Genomic DNA, 18224 nt, shown 5'->3' with positions numbered 1-18224 from the left:
CCTGGGATTAAAGGAGTTTGGTAGGGTTTGCCATATAATATTTCATATGGACTTACACCGTCTTTAGATCTTGGTTGGATTCTTATTCTTAACAGAGCTAATGGCAAGGCCTGTGGCCATTTCAAAGATGTTTCTTGGCAAATTTTACTCATTTGTCTTTTCAAGGTCTGATTCATTCTTTCAATCTTCCCGCTTGATTGCGGTCTCCAGGGAGTGTGTAAGTCCTATTTTATCCCCAGAATTTTACTTACTTGCTGGACTATTTCTGCTACAAAATGTGGTCCTCTATCAGAAGACATGTCCAATGGTACCCCAAACCTTGGTATTATCTCTTTTAACAATATTTTAACCACTTCTCTCACTTTGTTGGTGCGACAAGGAAAAGCCTCCGGCCATCCAGAAAACGTATCAATCAGTACCAGCAGATATCTATACCCATTTTGTCTGGGTAATTCAGAAAAATCGATTTGCCAATAATCTCCTGGGGAATTACCCTGCTTTGTTACTCCTAAAGGTGCTTTCCTCTGGTTTAAAGGATTATTTTTAAGACAGATCGGGCACTTAGCTATTATTGACTTAATTATTCCTGTCATTCCTACGCACACTACAAATGTTTTCAAATTTGTAACCATAGCATTTACACCCCAATGCGTCTGCTCATGTTGCTCTTTTGCAAGTTCCAACATAATTTGTGGGGTCACTATTACCTGATTTTCTGATGTTACCCACCATCCTTTTGCATTTTGGGATGCCTTTAAATGCTCTGCCAATTGTTCATCTAATTTACCATATCTTATTTTTACATTTGGAATTTTTACCTGTTTTACTGGTACCAGTGCAAGGATACCTCATTCTGCAGCCTCTTTTGCAGCTTTATCCGCCAACCGATTACCTATATTGACAGCCGTCTGACCAAATTGATGAGCTTTGCAATGCATTACGGCCACTTCCTTTGGTTTTTGCACATCTTGCAGGAGCTGAAGAATTTCCTCCTTATGTCTTATAGGTGATCCTTGGGCTGATAACAGCCCTCTTTCTTTCCATATGGCTCCATGAGCATGGATCACACCAAATGCATATTTGGAGTCAGTCCATATGTTTACTCTTTTCCCTTCAGCCATTCGTAAGGCCTGCTTCAGCGCCACCAATTCTGCTTTCTGTGCTGATGTATTTGCAGGTAGTGTCCCTGACTCCAATATTTTGTCGATGGTGACAACAGCATACCCGGCCATTCGCCTTCCTTCTTGCACAAAACTGCTTCCATCCGTGAACAGTTCCAGATCAGGATTCTCCAAGGGTTCGTCCTTCAGGTCCGGTCTGCTGGAATAAACTTGTTCAATGGTTAACAGACAGTCATGTTCTAATTTCTCAGTAGGATTTTCTGTTGACAGGAACATTGCTGGATTTACAATTGCTGTGGTTTTTAATTCCACATCATCTTGTTCCAATAGGACAACCTGATATTTCAACATTCTGCTAGGGGATAACCAATGACCCCCCTTTTGTTCTAAGACAGTTATTACCATATGCGGTACATATACCACTATTCTTTGGCCCATAGTCAATTTTCGGGTTTCCTGAATCAGCAGCACTGTTGCTGCCACGGCACGCAAACATCCCGGCCGTCCTTTACTCACAGTGTCAAGTTGTTTGGAGAAGTACCCCACTGGTCGCTTCCAAGATCCCAGCCGCTGCGCCAGCACTCCAAGGGCCAGATGTTGCCTTTCGTGTACAAACAGCTCAAAAGGTTTGGTTAGATCAGGCAGACCCAGTGCAGGGACCATCATTAATGCCTTTTTGAGTTCTTTAAATGATTTATGGCATTCAGGTGTCCAAGTCAGGTATTGATCTTTAGATTCTTTCAGGGCTTCATATAGGGGTTTCACATACAGTCCATAATTTAGAATCCAGAGTCGGCACCATCCAATCATTCCCAAAAAGGCTCTCAGTTCCTTTGGACTGTTAGGTTCGGGAATCTGACAAATGGCTTCTTTCCTTTCGTTTCCCAATTGTCTTTGTCCTTGTGATATCTCAAATCCCAAATAAATCACTGCTTCTTTCCCTATCTGAGTCTTGTTTCTGGAGACTCTATATCCTCCCTGGCCCAGGAAATTCAATAAACTGATAGTCATTTCAAAACATGTTTCTTTACTTTTTGCTGCTATCAGGATGTCATCCACATATTGTAGTAATATGCCTCCTCCTTGATTCTGTTTCTTCCACATTTCTAATTCCTTTGCCAATTGGTTTCCAAATATTGTAGGGCTATTTTTAAATCCTTGTGGAAGTACAGTCCATGTTAATTGTGTTTTCCTTCCTGTAGTGGGACTCTTCCATTCAAAGGCAAATATGCCTTGACTTTTCGTATCCAGAGGTATGCAAAAGAAGGCATCCTTTAAATCCAGCACAGTAAACCATTTATGTTCCTCCCTCAGAGATGTCAGCAAGGTATATGGATTGGCCACTACTGGGTGTGTATCTTGAACTATCTGATTTATGGCCCTTAAATCCTGAACTATTCGATATTCCCTGCCTCCTGATTTCCTTACTGGTAATATAGGGGTATTATATTCTGATTCACATTCTACTAACAGCCCATATTCTAAAAATTTTGTGATTAATTCCTCTAGCCCCTTTCGGGCTTCCCATTTGAGAGGGTACTGTTTTTGTCTTACCGGCTTGGCTCCAGGTTTTAAAGTCACCTTTACCGGTTCTGCCAGTTTGCATCGTCCCGGAACTCCACTTGCCCATACCAGGGGATGACTGCATTGTCCACTACTTCTGGAATCTGTTCCTCCTTGGGGGAATCCTGTAACATAAACACTCTCGCCTCTATAGCTTTTGATTCTGGTATTAGTAATCTAATTTCTCCATCTTTAAAAATAATTTGTGCCTTTAATTTGCTTAATAAATCTCGTCCCAATAAAGGCAATGGACATTCGGGCATATATAAAAATTGATGTGTTACCCACTGTTTTCCCAGCTTAAATTTTAACAGTTTCAAGAAAGGCCAATTCTCTTTTCGCCCTGTCGCACCAACACCCTCTGCTCATTTATAGCTGAGTTTTGCTTTACATGTTTATTATTCTCGGTCAAGATTGCCAGAATTTTCCATCCCTTTGCATTTGTCTGACTTCTTTTTCCTTTTCCCTGTTGTTATACACAATCCAGGCGATTTCAAGCATTTTGCCTAAATCTCTGGACTCAGCCCCTTCCAGTTTCTGAAGGGTTTTTCCTTATGTCTGGGGCTGATTGTCCCATAAATATAGAGGCCAATTGTAAAGCTTCCTCGGGTTTCTCTGGGTCCAGATTGGTATATTTTCTAGCAGTCACCTTCAGTCATTCCATAAAGGCCGAAGGGGATTCATTTAATTCTTGTCTTATTTCATATAATTTAGACCAATTAATTGCTTTTGGCATTGCATGTCTAACGCCAAACAAAATCCACTTCTGGTACCTAGTCAACATTCTTCTGGGCCCCGGCTGATTAGGGTCCCATTTAGGGTTTGTGGATGGAAAATTCTGGTCCACCGATCCTTGTATATTTCCATTAGCATGGGCACTTTCTACTTGTTTTCGGGCTGTGTTTAATACCATTTTCTTTTCAGTGTCTCCCAATAATGTATCCAATATTACTTGCAAATCTTCCCAATCAGGATTTTGGGTTCTAATTATTGTTTCCATTACTTTGGCAACTCTTTCTGGGTCATCCCGATAGGTGCCTGCAGTTTCTTTCCATGCTCTTAAATCGGTTATGGAGAAGGGGACTTTCACCATTACCGGACCCTCGTTGCCAACAGCCTGTCGAAGAGGGGCCTGGAGGGGAGTTAATCCGTTTCCTCCCCCTCTTCCCCTTGTTCTCCCAGCAATTGGGCTGAATTCTTCCGCCTCTTCTTCCACAGGAGGGGCGGAAGCATTATTGGCCCCCAGATTTTGACCCCCTTGATCATTTCCTAACCTCCTGCGAGGCGCAACTAACAGTTCAACATCATCGTCTTCAAATTCACATTTAAAACATTGTTTACCAATATCACAAGATGAGCAACCTGTTTTCAAATCTTTACCGGGTTCCTGCCCCTTTAATGCCATTATCGCAGAACTAGATGGAATCAATTCACATTGCCTTTGCCATTCCGGATAATTTCGCAGTGTGAAAAACAAATCCACATATGCCATTTCATTTCATTTACCTTCCCTTTACAAAATAACATTAGTTGCAAAATTGTGTTATACTGCAACGTCCCGTTTTCCGGCCACTTTTCCCCATTCTCTAAAATATACAGTGGCCACCAGTGATTACAATATTCAATCAACTGTTTCCGAGTCAAAGGATCAATGTTTCCCAGATCTTTCCAATGTTCCAAAATACATCCCAGTGGTGTTTTTCGTGGGATTGGTTTCTTACTCGGAAAAGTACCCATCTCTCAAGGACTCAGTGGTTGTGATTGTGCACTATCACAAGCACTAGTCAGAGGGACTCCAACCCATGTTAGAGCTCCCTCAGGGATTTCCCCTGCCACTGGAAATCCCAGGGATTTCTGCTGCCACCAGAAATCCCAACCTTGGAGGCTTCCCCTCCCCAGTGGGCCCTGCTCCACAGGCTTTCGCCTAGCAGAGACTTTTACCTGAGACGTCTCCTCAGCCCAACTCTGCGCAGCTTTCACCGCGCCTTATGAGCAGGCCTCCCGTGCTCCTAATGTGGGCCTGTCCCAATGCGGGCCTGTCCCGGTGCGGGCCTGTCCCAATGTGGGCCTGTCCCGGAGAGCCACGGGGCTCCTTGAACCTAGTGTGGGCCTGTCCCAATGTGGGCCTGTCCCGGTGAGCCACGGGGCTCCTTGAATAAGGCCTTCAACTTGTGCTCTTGGTGCGGGCCTGTCCCGCCACGATGGTAAGAGCAAATATTCAAAAAAACAATATTCAAATCAAATAAGAATGCCTTTACCTCTCCCAGGGGTCTTGCTCAGAGCTCTTCGGTCCGGGGATCGGAGGTTCTCCCCGAGAATTCCCCGGTGCCGGCTGGAGATCCTGCGATCCCACGGATCCGTCGAGGTTCAAAAGCAGGGTCCCATCTGGGTCGCCAGAAACTGTCACCGAAATCCGGGAATAAACCTCGTAACACCAATGTAGTGTTAAAAGGCAGGCATTCTTTATTGCAGCGCTGGATGCACGGGGGATAGTTCCACCTAACGTGCATACCTAGCCTACGAACACGCACATATTTATATTCTCAATACACACATGGTCACAATTACATCACATAGTTACATAGTTACTTCATTATGATTGGTGTAAAACTTTCTCGCTTTGCTTTTAAAGCTATATACTTAAAGAAATTCAGAGAGCATGCCCAGTGAGGGGTGGTCGTACCTTGGAGGTGGGTAGTTTTTAGCATGGAGGTGTGTTTTGGTATTATAATGAGATTATAATGAACAAAGTTCACTCAAAGGACATGATTTTGACAGAAAATGAAATATTATTTGGCTCATGTACCAACCATGCAGTTTATCAGTTCCATGGTACATACCAACCTCTCAGGTTCTCATTCCTAAAATGTTTTTCTCATTCCTTATTACTGCTAATAATCTCATCTCGATCCCATCACCATGGTTAAAAAGTTAAACACATCGGTTACAATACCACAGAGGCTTTACCCGCTTGGCTTGCTTGATTGCAGCGCACGTTTCACATTGATGGATGACCTGTGAGATGGCGTCCATGCTCAAGTCCACCCCTCGATCATGGGCCCATCTATATGTCGCATCTCTTCCTTGATGGCCTGAGGTGTCATGGGCCCACCGAGCTAGAAATAATTCACCGTTACGCTGCCAGTCCAAATCCACCTGAGCCACTTCAATCTTGGCAGCCTGATCTACCTGCTGGTTGTTCTGATGTTCCTCAGTGGCCCGACTCTTGGGTACGTGGGCATCTACATGACGTACCTTTACAACCAGCTTCTCTAGCCGGGCAGCAATATCTTGCCACAGTGGGGCAGCCCAGATGGGTTTGCCTCTGCGCTGCCAGTTGCTCCGCTTCCACTGCTGTAACCACCCCCACAGGGCATTGGCCACCATCCATGAGTCAGTGTAGAGGTACAGCGTTGGCCTCTTTTCTCTTTCAGCAATATCTAAAGCCAGCTGGATGGCTTTCACCTCTGCAAACTGGCTCGATTCACCTTCTTCAGCAGCTTCCGCAACTCGCCGTGTAGGACTCTATACAGCAGCCTTCCACCTTCGATGCTTTCCCACAATGCGACAGGACCCATCAGTGAAGAGGGCATATGGTTTCTCATCTTCCGTTAGTTTATTATACGGTGGGGCTTCTTCAGCACGTGTCACCTCCTCTTCTGGTGACCTTCCGAAATCTTTCCCTTCTGGCCAGTCTGTGATCACTTCCAGAATCCCTGGACGATTGGGGCTTCCTATTCTAGCCCGTTGTGTGATCAGCGCAACCCACTTACTCCACGTAGCATCGGTTGCATGATGTGTAGAAGGAGCCCTCTCTTTGAACATCCAACCCAGCACTGGGAGTCGGGGTGCCAAGAGGAGCTGTGCTTCAGTGCCAATCACCTCTGAAGCAGCTCGAACCCCTTCGTAGGCTGCCAATATCTCCTTTTCCGTTGGAGTGTAGCGGGCCTCAGATCCTGTATATCCCTGGCTCCAAAACCCCAGGGGTCGACCTCGAGTCTCCCCTGGTGCTTTCTGCCAGAGACTCCAGGTAGGGCCATTCTCCCCGGCTGCGGTGTACAGCACATTCTTTACACCTGGTCCTGCCCAGACTGGCCCAAGAGCTACGGCATGAACTATTTCTTGTTTAATTTGTTCGAAAGCTTGTCGTTGCTCAGGGCCCCATTTGAAATCATTCTTCTTCCGGGTTACATGGTAGAGAGGGCTTACTATCAGACTGTAATTCAGAATGTGCATTCGCCAGAAACCCACAACACCTAAGAAGGCCTGTGTCTCCTTTTTGTTGGTTGGTGGGGACATGGCTGCTATTTTGTTGATAATATCCATAGGGATCTGACGCCGCCCATCATGCCACCTTATTCCTAAAAACTGGATTTCCTGCGCAGGCCCCTTCACCTTACTTCGTTTTATGGCAAAGCCAGCCTGCAGCAGGATTTGGATTATTTTCTTCCCTTTCTCAGAAACTTCCTCTGCTGAGTTGCCCCATACAATGATGTCATCAATGTACTGCAGGTGCTCTGGGGCTTCACCCTTTTCCAGTGCACTCTGGATCAGTCCATGGCAAATGGTGGGGCTGTGCTTCCACCCCTGGGGCAGTCGATTCCAGGTGTACTGGACGCCCCTCCAAGTGAAGGCAAACTGTGGCCTGCACTCTGCTGCCAAAGGGATCGAGAAAAATGCATTAGCGATATCAATTGTGGCATACCATTTGGCTGCCTTTGACTCCAGTTCATATTGAAGTTCCAGCATATCCGGCACGGCAGCGCTCATGGGCGGTGTGACTTCATTCAGGCCACGATAGTCTACCGTCAGCCTCCACTCGCCATTGGACTTCCGCACTGGCCATATGGGACTGTTAAAGGGTGAGCGGGTTCTGCTGATCACTCCCTGACCCTCCAGTTGATGAATTAGTTTGTGGATGGGAACCAGGGAGTCTCTGTTGGTGTGGTATTGCCGCTGGTGCACAGTTGTAGTCGCAATCGGCACCTGTTGCTCTTCAACCCTCAGCAACCCTACAACAGAAGGGTCCTCCGAGAGACCAGGCAAACTAGACAATGGTTCAATTTCCTCCGCTTCTAAGGCAGCTATTCCAAAAGCCCACCGGTAACCTTTTGGGTCTTTGAAATACCCTTTCCGGAGGTAGTCTATGCCTAGGATGCATGGAGCCTCCGGCCCAGTCACAATGGGGTGCTTTTGCCACTCATTCCCAGTTAGACTTACTTCAGCCTCCAACAGAGTCAACTGTTGGGATCCCCCTGTCACACCAGAAATAGATATCGGTTCCACCCCTTCATAGTTCGATGGCATTAGGGTACACTGTGCACCCGTGTCCACTAGGGCCTTGTACTCTTGTGGGTTCGATGTGCCAGGCCATCGGATCCACACAGTCCAATAAACCCTATTGTCCCTTTCCTCCACCTGGCTGGAGGCAGGGCCCCTCTAGTCCTGCTCGTCATAGTCACTACTCACCTCTTGCAAAAAGGACTTAGAAGTCCCTTCAAGAGGATCAGAAGTGCGATCTGGCCTTTCACTTGGTCTGGGGGGCTGCCCGGTGGAAACTGGAGCAGCATTCTTTCTGGAAGAGTCCCTTTGTACAGCTGTCTTGCCTTGTAGCTCATGTACGCATGCTCGCAGGGTTGAGGTGGGCTTCCCATCCCATTTCCTCATGTCTTCTCCATGGTCACGCAGGAAAAACCACAGGATACCTCGTGGTGTGTATGCTCTATATCCCCTCTCTGGAGCAGAAAAACGCTTGCTCCTAACAGCTGAAATGCGGGTCTGTACAGGTGGGGAGTAAGATATATCCTCTTTGAGTTGCCGGACGTCCTGAGACAGTTTCTCCACAGCCGAGACTAGGGAGGAAGAAAGGCTCTCTTCATACTGCCGGAGTCGGCCAGCCACTTCGTCCACCGTGGGTGCATCTTCACTTTTCCAGTCGATTACTGCCAGTGAGTTGGCGTACGATGATGGTGCACTTCACACAAATTTTCGCCACATGGGTCGGGTACAGTGGACTTCATCAGGGTCTGTGGGCAACTGTGCATTGTCCGGATCATAATAAACCATCTCCCGCACAGCTAATTCCCTCAGATATTGGATACCTCTCTCCATGGTGGTCCACTTGCCTGGCCGACATACATCTTCGCTGAAAGGATACCTTTCCCTCACACTTGACAGGAATCGCCTCCAGAGGCTAAGGGCCTGTGCCTTCTTCCCAATTGCTTTGTCAATGCCCCCTTCCCTAGACAAGGAGCCTAGCTGCTTGGCCTCCCTGCCCTCCAATTCCAGTGCCCTGCTTGGCCTCCCTGCCCTCCCAGCAGTGGAGCAGCCAGGTAATAATATGCTCCCCTGGAAGGCGGCTGAAATCTTTCCGCATATCTCGCAACTCACTCAGGGACAGGGATCGAGTAATCACTTCTGGTTCTGGCTCTTCTTCTTGTTCTCGTGATGGTCCCGGTTCATCATCATCTTTCACTAAGCGAACTGATTTCCTTGTGTATTTCTTTTTGTGTATAGGGGCAACTGATACTGGTGTGGGTTGATCTTTTGGCTCGACTACAGTGCCTGTTGCGGGGGTTTGGGTAGCTGCAGTGCCTGTTGCGGGGGCCTGGGCAGCTGCAGTGCCTGTGGGTCCGCTCTCTCCCTCTGGGTGGTGCTGTCTACTATCAAGCAGTGTTTGATGGATTGTGGCCAGGGCCCAGCACAGCACAGTAAGTTGTGTCTCCTTAGAATCCCCACAGCATTTTCCTTTCAAATATTCTACCATTTTATCAGGGTCTTGCAATTGTTCAGGAGTGAAGCTCCAAACCATTGGGGGTGAAAAGGTCTCTAGATACCCGCCCATACTCTCCCACATGCCATGCAAGCCCTGACCATTCAGCCTTGGGGAAGATCCCTGGGTGGTATTCTTGAAAAAATTTTTGCTAACCCTGAACAGGAGTGGGGAAGCATTCAGGAGACCTAGCAATAGGAATATACTGGCATGAACATTCCAAGGGTATTCAAAATACTCAAAAATTTTTGTAACCAACCAAAAGGGAAAAGAGGAGGTGAAAGAGTGGGAGAAGGTATCCCCCCCTGTCTTCCCCATAGATTGGGTCCAATTATTAATCAGTTCTGAAAGATACTGACCAAGGTATGGGCCTGACGGAAATGCTACATACACATACCAGCTCAGACCCATGACTGTCAATGATATCTTATCATAAGTCATTATCACACAATACAACAACATGAGAACACGAACCCCTCTCCAGAGGTGATAAACAGCACCGCAGGCATTACACAGAGTAAACACGGGTTTACAAAACAGAGCCATGTGAGCAAACAGAACATCATTATGACCAGTGACTGTTTCAATAACATTATAAATGCTTATAACAACTTTGTTTTAACACACTTGGGTCAGACTTGTCGTTATCACAACCCCTCGAGCCCCACGTTGGGCGCCAAAAAGGACTGACGTGGTTTAGCCCCAGCCGGTAGCTAAGTGCCACGGGCCGCTCGCTCACCCCTCCCCCACCGGGATGTGAAGGAGAACGGAAAAACAACGGCAAAGCCTCGAGGGTTGGGATAAGGGCAGTTTACTGGAACAGCAAGGGAGAGGGAAAACAATCAACAGCAGTGCTGATAACAGACAGTAACAATGGGTGATAACAGAGAACGATTTACTCATCCAATGCTCAACCCATCCGTCCCCAGAGCCACGCCAACACGCTGAACCCGCCCCTGCCCGACTGGCCCCCTTTTATGGTGAGCATGATGTCACATGGTATGGAATAGCCCCCGGCCAGCTTGGCTCACCTGTCCTGGCTCCTTGGGAAATTAACTCTATCCTTGCCAGAACCAGGACAACTGTTACTGACTTAAGAGTCAAATTTCTCTGTTTCAGTACTTGTCCTGAAATGATTGCTAAAATTACACAAATATTAACAGAAAAGTAAAGTAGGCATGCATTCTGTTATCAGTTCCTGTCTGGTTTAGATCTCTTCCCTTTGAGATTTCATAAATAGAGCACTTCATCAAGATATTACATGACTAGTTAGCTACTACAAATACGGTTAACCACTAAAAACTGTGGTTATATGTTTTGCATCTCTGTTTTAAGCAAATTTATAACCTTATTTACCTACTAAGATGTTTGAAATCATTGACAAAAAATCCGTTTCAGAAGGACAGCTGTCAGAATACTCCTTCTTGAAGTGATGCCTGCATTCTAGTGTCAAGGTAATGTCCTACATTCAGAGCAAAAATTTGATTATTGTGTTGGCTAGTAAAAATGTAGGATGTTTTCCATAGAATGTTTCCATAGAATGTTTTCTATTATTGAGTTTTTGCAAATATTTTAGATGTTGATCAATAACTGTTTAAAAAAAAAAAACCTGCCAGAAAATGTTTCCCCCTCACAGATTACTCAGCAACCATCTTAATCAAAGAACTATGCAAATTCCAGATTCCTTTATCACTGAATTCTCATACAATGAGTGTATTTAAAGAATTAACTGTTATCTTGCTAATATGCTTTACAACCAAATGGTTTGGGTTTTTTCATAACAAGCTGAAAAAATCTACTTAACTTCAGATAATTCCATGAAGAATTGATTTCTTAAAAATAAGTTTTTTTAGAAAAAATAAAACAAAAAAAAGTCCAAAGAAGTGCAAAAAAACCTGATACGCAGCCCCCCCCCCCCCCCAAAAAAAAAAGGAACCCCAGTTCTCCATCCTGTTTCTTAAAAGAGTGTATAGCCAGATAATGAAGACAGTAAAACGTGTCATAATACTAAGGCCTGATATAACAGTGTGGGGAGTGTGAAAGGTAAAAAAATATTTTTGCCTTCTGTTCAATTCTATCAGCTACGTTGGTTGAGACATGTTTCCTATGACAGGGGCATTTGCTGCCAAGTTGGAAGATTAATATGAATATGTAAAAGAGAAGGAAAAAGTGAATCACATCATTAGCATGTTCAAGGTGATGAGGAGTAAACAGACCAAAATTTATAGGCATTAGAGTATGACACTCATAGATTACTACAGCTATAGGAATGGAAGTTGCTCATCTGTTTACCTAGAACTCACACATCCTGCACACAAACATGTATCATTGCACTATAGCACTTTTCTGAATGTTATTTACATGGACTTAAGTAAAGTCTTTGACAGCATTTCCCACAGCATTCTCCTAGAGAAACTTGCTGCTCATGGCTTGGACAGGTGTACTTTTTGCTGGGTGAAAACTTGGCTGGACCAGGGAGTTGTTGTCAATAGAGTTAAATCCAATTGATGGCTGGTCAAAAGAGGTGTTCCCCAAGGCTCAGTACTGGGGTCAGTTCTCTTGAATATCTTTATCAGCTGTCTGGATGAGGAGATCGAGTGCACCCCCAGTAGGTTTGCAGATGACACCAAGTTGGGGAGGATTGTTGATCTGCTGGAGGGTAGGAAGGCTCTACAGAGGGACGTGGACAGGCTGGATAGATGGGCCAAGGTTCAACAAGGCTCATTGCCAGGTCCTGCACTTGGGTCACAACAACCCCGTGCAAGGCTACTACAGGCTTGGGGAAGAGTGGCTGGAAAAGCTGCCTGACAGAAAAGGACCTGGGGGTGTTGGTTGACAGCTGGATGAATATGAGCCAGCAGTGTGCCCGGGTGGCCAAGAAGACCAACAGCATCCTGGCTTGTATCAGCAATAGTGTGGCCAGCAGGACTAGGGAAGGGATTGTCCCCCTGTACTCGGCTCTGGTGAGGCCACACCTCAAGTCCTGTGTTCAGTTTTGGGCCCCTCACTACAAGAAGGACATTGAGGTGCTGGAGTGTGTCCAAAGAAGGGCAACGAAGCTGGTGAAGGGTCTAGAGCACAAGTCTGATGAGGAGCAGCTGAGGGAAGTGGGGTTGTTTAGCCTGGAGAGAAGGAGGCTGAGGGGAGACCTTATTGCTCTCTACAACTACCTGAAAGGAGGTTGTACCCAGGTGGGTGTTGGTCTGTTCTCCCAAGTAACAAGCAATAGGACAAGAGGAAATGGCCTCAAGTTGCACCAGGGGAGGTTTAGATTGGACGTTAGGAAAAATTTCTTCACTGAAAGGGTTCTCAATCTTTGGCACAGGCTGCGCAGGGAAGTGTTTTAGTGACCATCCCTAGAGGTATTTAAAAGATGTGCATGTAGATGTGGTGCTTAGGGACATAGTTTAGTAGTTGGACTTGGCAGTATTAGGTTTATGGTTGGACTTGATGCTCTTAAAGGTCCTTTCCAACCAAAATGATTCTATGACTATGATTTTATAAGACAGAATTTCCAGTTCACCTTCATTTATACCACCATTATATTCATTAGGTTTTTTTATATAGCATTATTACATTACCATATTACATTGACCTGATTTCCTACTTACCTCTTAAAAAATCAAAAACCTTTGCTATACAAAAATAACAGAAAATACTAAGATGTATAACTATAGATGTATGTTAGATATTCCATGTATTTTCTATCATGTCTTTAAATAAAAGACCTCAAAAACCTCAATTAATTAACCTGAGATTTTAATGTTTTCATTACATTTAAATTCAGTGACCTTCAATTTTGCAGTTTTACAATTTCAAACTTTTCTTTCTGTCATTAGATCTTCAGTCATGGCAAGATTATCCTCACACTTTGTTCTGCAAGTCCCTGATCCTTCAAAGGATTTTTGTGTTTCCTTGTGCTCTTGTGTTTTTCTTTGCAAGATCTGGGCTAAAATCAGTTATGAAGAGCCACAGAGAGATTTTGAGATTAGTAAATAGTAATTAGTAAAGAGTAATTAATAAATAAAGACTTATGAAACAAAGGTTTAACAAAATAAATGGAAGTATGGAATCTGACATCTGCTCTGTTTCCCACTGCAGGCTGTTCTGTAGATCACAGTGTTGTCAGAGCCTTAGACTATGGAAACATAGGTGATAACCCACCTGAATAACACGGAATCTTTCAGTTGACCTTGATGAACTCTGGATCACTCCTGTACTTCCTGTTTCCATGATCTTTCTGTATCATAGAGGTAATAGCAGTTGCTAAGACTTTGAAGTATTTTCACTGCCTTATATTGCTGCCACTGCATAAAGCAAACTATGCCACAATATTTTTTTCCAATGCCCTTACTACTGCCTTCCTGCCTCTCAACTGGAATAGCATTTTTTTAAAAATTTATTTTATTTTCATTATTACTCTCACTGTATCATATCTTTTCCTTGTACCTTTCCTTTCTTGCCAAAGTCTGACATGCTGTCAGCATTACATAAGATAATTATCCATGTCTAATTTAAGTAACAGTCGTGTAATATATAGTACATCTGTGAACACTGATCTGGAATGACAGATAGTTCCACTGAAAATGTCTGCATTTTACTACTTGCTGGAACCATTTCTGCTCTATTTATGAGTGTAGAACTTTTTGTACTTGCATAAATTTACCAAAGATAAGTAATTGTTCTTTTAGTTATTTTACAACTATTTTCCTTTGGGATGTCTGTCATTTACTTCCATCTGCTTGTCAATATATTGAATAATTTTCTCTTTGTTTCTGAAAATTGTTAGAGGAAAATGAAAAACATTACATTTAGAAAAAAAGTATATTACCTATACTCCCCTGTTAATCATATACAGTATCTAGCAATTCCCTAATAATTCCCTAATGTTTTCTAAATCTAATATTGGTCACAGTTACTTCTCATATGGAGATATGTTAATGTAGCAAATTACAAAAATTCTTTCCAGCTCAATGAAATTTTATCCCATTAAATCTTTATGTGTTATTTTTTCTTTTCTAGTACAACTCTAAGAGATAGTAAACAGACAATTTAGACAATAAAAACATAAGAACATGTTGGAAAGAAGCATAAATGTTGATAGCAAAAGTTTCTTTACAAGTTACTTTTTTTCTTTCTTTTTAGAATTGATTCTTTGAGTTTATTCTTTAACTTCTTACAGCAATTTATTTTATTAGAACTAAAGTAATTTTCTCTGTAATAATATAGTAAATAGCATAGTATAGATTTTTTTTTTTTTTTAAGAAGATGAAAAATATGAGAGTTTTCTGTTCTAGAGAAGTTTCTTTCCATGCATAAGTAGAGGTATGTGCTTTCCTATATGTATAATAAACACCTAAATCTGCATCTGAAGAATATTATCCTTAAACTTGAAAAGAACCAACAATTTAGGGTTGCTTAGATCATTTAGGTCATTGGTTTTTACTTAGGTAAATCCTAAGTTTGCCATCCTCCTGCTTTCTTTTTCCCTACTGAGTCCAATTTTATTATCTGAATTTCATATTTTTCCAAAGTCTTCATCTCAGTTTTCCTTCTGAATTATGGTTGTCTCTCAGATACATTCAAGTATAATACCTTTCTCTGCTTGCTTTTTTGACTCAAAGATGTGCCTCACTCTCTAATTTTCAGTTCCAGTCTCCATGCCTTTCCTTTCCACACCAAGGTTAAAACAGAGATCTCAGATGAAAGCCAAAATTTCTATTGACAAAAATTCACTTCAATTTATTAGTCTCTGTGAATATATGTGTCTTTGCATACTGACACAAGTTTGGCTGAAGTGGTGAAAGAGAAATGCCTTCCTATTAATTGGGAACTGTGCTCATAGCTGTAAAACCAAATCCTTGTACTCTGTGGAGGGAGCTGAACGTTGAGCAAATATTCTAACTATACTAGTAGCATCAAAACTACACTTTTACTCATGAAACTGGGCTCCTCAACATATATGTTTTAATGAAAATGTAATCATCATTGAAACTCTTGAAACAATTTTAACACGTAAAGCTCAATTTCATATAAGTGCTGAAATTCTGACTTGTGGTCAATGGCCAAGCTTAATTTTCCAAAGCTTACTGGTCAAAATGCAGTAAGTTAACTTTACACAACAAATGGTTGCTGTAGGAAATTGGACTAGATGATCATTGTAGCTCCTTTCCAACTGGAACTATGCTATGCTATGCTATTTTGAAACTAACCTGGTGGTTACTTAGCTGGGATTAATTTCCTCCAATCCAGATGGTCAATTCTGCTTTAAGTCAATAGACTATGCTCCCTTCTTTAATGATATTCCTCTTCTTTCCTCATCTGTGGATACCCATCTTGTCAGCATTTTGCCAAAAAGAAATTCTCTCATGCCTTCTTGACAAGAAAACCTCAGTTCTACCTTTCCTTTGATTCGATGCATGAAAAAAAACCAAAACAAAACCAAAAACATGTGTATGACATAGACTTGCTAATCACAGGTGACACAAATCCTTTGATGTTATATACAGTTTTGATTATTCCTCAGACCAAATATGCAAGAACGACTGCTTGTGTGGCTGTTCTCCACTTAAACTAACCCAAGTTTTCCTCTACAATCTTAGTCAAATATATTAAGGGGAGGTTTATCTGTTGTCTAAGTAATATCATACTGTCACAGTCTGGGAGAACTAACATTTGTTTCTTTTAGTAACATTTTCCCTAACATTATGCACACTTAGCAGTCTACCAAACTGCAAATTGATTTCATTGTAAGGCTAGTCTCTACATTTCCTCAGCCCATTTTTTCTATTTCTGTACTACTGAGTAAAAAAGGCAAACTAGCACAGAGAAGCTCATGTCCTCACTGCTTAGGACTAGCCCTTTGAAGAGGATAATTGCTTTCGGTCTCCTCTGTGGTGCACCAAGGGCCCTAAGTTATAACTAATGCATTTTGCATATTCTTTTCTGTTTATTATATTCTGAAATAATGTAAAATTTGCCATGTAACCCACCATTCTGAAATAGAAATTATGTACTGTGTGCTCTGGATGAGATATGAAGTCATATGGAGATGTTTAAGAGTGCAAAACCTGATGGGATAGTGTTGATAGACTGGGGGGGGGGATCCACATATGAAATTTAAATTCTGAGGAATATTTCTTGGAGTGAACAGTTTTCCAAACCGCACCAACATTAATAGAAGCCAGTTAAGCATGTTCTAATCAGTGGCAGAGAGAAAGGTGACAATTCACCTGAAAAATTACAGTCCAGTGCTCAATCTTTCTCATTGGCCTTTTATTCAGCAACACAGATGTATCCTTTAGTGCACGAAGCCTCCATGTTCTTAGATGTCTTCAATCAGAAGTGCAACCGGGACCTCCACGTGGTCATCCTAATCATGCTGATATACTCGAACTCAACCTATTGGCAGAAATCACATACAATTATCTTTTATTTTGCAATAATTTGTTTTTATTTTGAGCAGTAGAAAGAGTGATTCTTTCTGAAAAATTCACAATAGTGGGGATCTAGCATATTTCATGAGCTATTGGCCTTCTTTGCAGGGTAAGTGCTGATCCAGAGAACTTGGTATAGCTGAGGTTTTGAACATTCAGCTGGAATTCTAGAAGTAAGATTAGTGGCCAGAGTTTTACTATGCCTAGAAACAAATGCAGAGTAGATGGGGCTATTATTGCAGTACTTTAAATGTGGTTAAGAACTTTGGAGACCATAGGCATAATCCTCATTATCAAACTCTTCAGACCCAAAGAGATTCACCACATGTAATGCATGTATAGTTCATCAGTAACTGGCTATCTGTTGTTAAACGAACTGTGAACGTGCAGTTTCTCTGCATATGTGCAGTAGCTGCTTTTTGGAACAGTCAGTGATCACTGAGCACATGCAGAAATAGATAACTGACATAAACCAAGAAAAAAACAAACCAAACCAAAACAAAAAAAACCAAAACAAAACAACCCAACATGAAAACACCCAATATCTTCCACATGCATTTTATATGGTGAAAATAAATTCAGTGCAAATATTGGTAGTGTAGACAGACACAAATTGCTGAATCTTTGGATGAAAGAAGCAGTGAAGTGTAAATATTAAAAAAAATTTGTTTTCTGTTGAAGTGACAGTAAGGCTTTGAGGGAAAAATATGAAGAAGAAACCAGTTATAACAGTAGGCATGGAACAGTGAGCATCTGTGTTATAAACCATTTGGAAATGTACTTTAAGAAATGTTCTGCCAAGCAGTCAGTTTATTTAGTATTCTATTCCTTGTGATATTATCTAACTCTGAATCTGCTTTTACTGTAAATATTAGATTTTGCTTCAAGCAAAGTAGATGATATAGGCTGAGGACCTCAGTAAAGATTAACAGGGTTAGAACTCAATCAACTGCAATAACATAACTAAAACAAACACTTAAGCTTTACCAGTTTAGTTAAGAAGTCTTTGTACATGAGTTCCTTTCAAAATGAAAAGAACAGATGTCTTTTCTCATTTTCTTTCAAGGGAAGTGTTTTCTTAAGCAGTAGTGGACACTTAAAATGGATTTGTTGTCAGCAGCTTTTCAGCATGAGTGCTGAATTCCAATGAACAAAACAGTTATCTGGGGCACAGAAAAAACTTTTCCCCTCATCTATACCTGAAACATCACAAAAAAAAAAAAAAAGGAAAAAGCAAAATGCACTGATAGTAGGTATTAATCTATTTTTTAAAAACAAATTTAAAGGCCAGTCATCTGAAAAGTAGCTACTCCAGAGAATGTTACAGATGAT

Source organism: Balearica regulorum, chromosome 1, assembly GCF_011004875.1.
Source record: "Balearica regulorum gibbericeps isolate bBalReg1 chromosome 1, bBalReg1.pri, whole genome shotgun sequence".
Classification (NCBI taxonomy): domain Eukaryota; kingdom Metazoa; phylum Chordata; class Aves; order Gruiformes; family Gruidae; genus Balearica; species Balearica regulorum.
This window is presented reverse-complemented; position numbering follows the sequence as displayed.